The 4,371-nt window shown below is 49.5% G+C and overlaps 1 long non-coding RNA gene across 1 annotated transcript in view; it reads left to right on the top strand.

Moving 5' to 3' along the window:
- The first annotated feature begins 1,607 nt into the window (after positions 1-1,607).
- The window catches only part of LOC109289624, a 182,589-nt gene continuing 179,825 nt past the window's right edge, over positions 1,608-4,371 (top strand). The window contains exon 1 of the long non-coding RNA XR_002095435.1: positions 1,608-1,651. This is a non-coding gene — a long non-coding RNA (uncharacterized LOC109289624). The remainder of the gene's footprint in view (positions 1,652-4,371) is intronic.

The following is a 4,371-nucleotide window of genomic DNA, read 5'->3' as shown; positions in this document are numbered from 1 at the left end:
ACTTCCTAGGGAAGTGGTGCTGGCTCCTACCCTGGGGATGTTTAAGAAGGGGCTCGATGCCTACCTGCTGTGCGGGAGCGCGAGAATCCAGAAACCCCGGGGAAAGCAGTGGCTGGATATCCGCTGGGTCGGACCCGCCCTTTCCCGGCGAGACAGGGCACTCACTGACCGATTGCAGCTGGGATCGCAGAGAGACGGCCCTAAAAGGGCCGGCGGTCCAGAAGACAGGGGCAGCGGCGGAACCGGAAGTGCCCGGACAAGCGGCGGACACCGGCGCCGTGGGAAGCAGGCAGAGGCGATCCGCTCAGCACTGGACCCACACGTTCTGGGGCGCGGGTAAGACCCCAGCAGGGGACCGGGTCGGAGCAGTGGGCAGCGGAAAACCCGGCTCAGCAGTTCCCCTCAGAAGCCAGGGGAGACAGTGGGGCAGAGCCGCTGGTGTGAGGAGGGAGCAGCTCACCAGTCTGGCGAGCAGACGGCAACCCTACTGGGGGAAGACTTGTCCTTCTCCCGAAGTCCCAGGGGAAGAGGGACACTCCACGGGGAATTAGGCTCATTGGAGCCCAGCGGACAGAACTCCACCGGAGAAAATACGACTCAGCCCGGTGAGGCAACTGGGCAAGCTGAATCCCGCGGGGAAGAGGGAGGAGTGATCCGAGTACTATTGAGGCCAGTGGGGACCCCACAGTCCAGAGGCCAGGGCGAGGGTGTAGGGGTGGAGAAGCCCTCTGCAACCCCGGAGACCCATATACGCAGAGTCTTACTTCCGGATGTGCACGCGCCACACGAATAATACTGAACCAGAATAACATCAAAGTCATGGCAGGCAAGTTCAGCGGGTGCACCGCGGGAGGTGAGAGCGCCCTCTAGCAAGAGGGGTCCACCCGGGTCGGACTGAATATAGAAACGAAGGCTCAGCACTTCACGCCTGGCTGGACTCATTTGAGTCCAGTTTTTCTCCTGCCTAGGCGGGGGGTTGGACTTGAAGATCTACAAGGTCCCTTCTGACCCTACTTCTATGATTCTATGATTTATTTCATTAGATTGTCCTTGTCTTCAGAAGCCAAATCTCTTCAATTTTCCAGGGTTGCAGATCTGGAGTTATGGAGACTAGAGCTACATTTGGGGGGGCGGGGTGGAAGGGAGCAGCTGTTCTAGGTTATGTTCCTTAGGCCAGTTAGCAGAGTTCCTCACAGAAGCAAACTCACAAGTTTTCACTTCTAGGAGCAGGAGTAACACCCTGTCCTGTTTTGTCCCTTTCACAGAAGTCCTTTGGGGGGTGAAGTTTTCTTCAGTTCCATGCTGAGAGGTGGATGAAGATGGACTGGCTAGAGTAGAGGTGCTCTAGGGAAGTGGGCAGGGTTGTCCACAAGACGGTTTCTGGATTCCCTAATATTTTCTCTAATATTACTTGCACCCTAAAGCTCATGTGATTTGGTGTCCACCCAGCAGCCTATGTTTTCTAAGAAGAGTACTGGGTAGAACTGTGGTATGGTTAAACTTGTGGAGCTATGCTGTGCTTGTTTTCATTTCCTGCAATGTTTTTCCTCGAGAGGGCCAGATGTATCCGTATTTCACCCAACGTACTTGCACATCTTTGTTTCCAAAAGGTGAAACTGCAGAGATCATGGAATGCAGCAGTTCAACTCAGGTTGGTTCAAAATACAGAGACGGGTTTGAGGTTGATTAGAACTAAGTGCTGAGAAACGTATCTGATTTCACAGCAAACTTTACTCTTTCTTGTGGCCCTTATCTCTCTGCTTCCCTTCTTGTCCTCTGAGTTTGGGATCCAAACAAAGTCAAAAGTATCAAGTTTGGTTTTTGCCTTGAAGTATGTAAAACAAATATGGGTGTTGTATCTAATATTTTGCACTGCTTTGAGAATAAACTTGCAACCACCCATAAATTAAAAGCAGGGTTTAAAAGCAAATAGGGGTTTCTTTGTTTAAAGATTAAAACAAAAGGTCTAGAACATAATGTGAATCTTTTCTGCCAGTTGTATAACATCATAAAATTTTACTGGCTCTTGTGAACCTTGTAACATCACTTTATTACATTTTGTGACACCTGTGCTATGGACATGGCTTTTAAATTAAGGCATTAGTTTTAAATCTCTATTTTTATCTTGTACTAAGATAATTTATGTCAGAGAGACTGTGGGACTCCTCACTGTGTGGCAGGGAGGTGAGAGAACTTGAAGGGTAGGTGAATCTTCTTTTTCTCCTCTCTATTTTCCAGGCCTTTTGGTATAAGAAGAACTTCAAGCCAATAAAAAAAATCTTTAGGGGAAAAATCTTGTGGCAGTGTTTTGGAATCTGAGGACATCTGTCTTCATGCCTTCATAGGTCTTTTCATTTGATAAACTTCCCATTTTTTAATATTTCATGTAGGACTCTGAATGTTCTCCCATTATCACAGAAGATCACTATAGGGCTAGACAGTATTCTTATAAATTACCCTGAGTAAAGTTCAGTAAATAGTTGTATTATGCCTGGAGCAGAACAAGGACTGTATTGCCGCAGTCACTGCAGTTCCTTACTCTCCCTTGCTAACAGCCCTTTTTGGGATGGTGCTGGCAGCAGCTTTGTCTCATGCATTCAGGGAAGGAAGGCTTTGACTCTCACTATATATATTTTTTTTAAAGAAAGTGTGGAAAGAGTGGTGCAGATGGCCACACAGTTCAGTGTCTTGGATCTCGCCACTCCCTGGCCTTGATTATCTTGGAGCAGAGAGAGCTAGTTAGCTGCATTGCTCTGTAAAGCAATGCAGAAGGCAGGGTTGACTTGTACCTTATAGACTAACTGCATCAGAGATGTATAGCATAAACTTTTGTGAGTTAGAGCCTCACTTTTATCAGATGCTGTGAAAGGACGTGAATGGAGCATATATGGTATTAAATGGAGAAAGTGATTTGAATACAAAAGATGGGAAAGGGAGGGAGGTGGATCAGTGCTGGGAGAGGTAGCCAACCACTAAGTCCATAAAGCAAAGGGGTCACAAAAGCTAATCCACGTAATGGGATAAGTCCCTGTTTAGAACATACTTAATACTATTTAGTTAACAAAAGACTGCGGTGCTGGTGTCATCAGGAAGGCTTTGGCTTCCATGACCACAGCCCGCTCTTTGGTGAGAGAGGCAGCAAGCTGCTGGGAAGGGATGGCTTCCAACTCTGTCCCCTGGGGAGGAGGCTCTTCTCAGCCAGACTGGCTGACCTGCTCCACTGGGCTTTAAACTGATCCTGCTGAGGGACAGGGGGACTACCGCCACTGCTGGCCCATTCCAAAGCCAGCAGGCCAAGGCACTTAAGGGAGCCAACCCCTGCCACAGTCCTGGTACAATCTGTGGGCAAGGCCAGAACACCCAAGGGGACACTTGTCTGCCTGTACACAAATGCCAGGAGCTTGGGGAATAAGCAGGAGGAACTCGTTCTCCTGCTTAATGCAAAGAATTACGATGTCATAGGGATAACAGAGACATGGTGGGAATCCACCCATGACTGGAGCATGGGTATAGATGGCTAAACCTTGTACAGGAGGGATCGAGTGGATAAAAGGGGCAGGGGTGCAGCTCTCTATGTTAAGAAAAGCTATGCGTCCCTGCAAGGTTATGTTGGTGACCAGGGTGGACGACTGGAGACCCTCTGGGTTAAAGTCCATGGGGAACACGGCACAGGGGACACAATGGTGGGAGTCTACTACAGACCTCCCACCCAAAGTCAAGAGCTTGACAAGGAGTTCATCCGGGAACTGGCTGAGGCTGCATGCTCCAGGACCATGGTTGTCATGGGAGGATCACGCAGCAGAATCCGAGGGTCACAAAGCTTCCTATCATGTGTAGATGACCTCTACCTGACTCAAGAAGTCTAGGGGCCAAAAAGAGGTAAAGCACTGCTCGACCTGGTACTGACTATGGGGGACTACCTAATCAGCAACCTAGTGATCAATGGGAAGCTGGGTGACAGCAACCATGAGCCGATCACCTTCACCATCTGCCATAAAGCTGGGAAGTCAGTCAGCAACACGGAAGTCCTTGACTTCAGGAAAGCCAACTTTGACAAGCTCAGGAGGCTTGTCAGTGAGGCCCTAAGGGACCGTGACCCCAGGGGGAGGGGAGTTCAGGAAGAGTGGTTGCTCCTCAAGGGAGTGATCCTCAATGCACAAGTTAATTCTATTCCATCTTGGAGGAAAGGCAGCAAGAGGGCACAGCAGCCCCCCTGGCTCTCCAGGGACCTATCCGACCTCCTGAGGCTAATAAGAAAGGCCTACAAAGGATGGAGGATGGGATTCATCTCCAAGGAGGATTAATTCTGCACTGGTCCAGTCCCGCAGGGAGCAAACCAGGAAAGCCAAGGCTGCAACTGAACTCCAACTA

Source organism: Gavialis gangeticus, unplaced genomic scaffold, assembly GCF_001723915.1.
Source record: "Gavialis gangeticus isolate Ggan-Ray unplaced genomic scaffold, GavGan_comp1, whole genome shotgun sequence".
Classification (NCBI taxonomy): Eukaryota; Metazoa; Chordata; order Crocodylia; family Gavialidae; genus Gavialis; species Gavialis gangeticus.
This window is presented reverse-complemented; position numbering and strand designations above follow the sequence as displayed.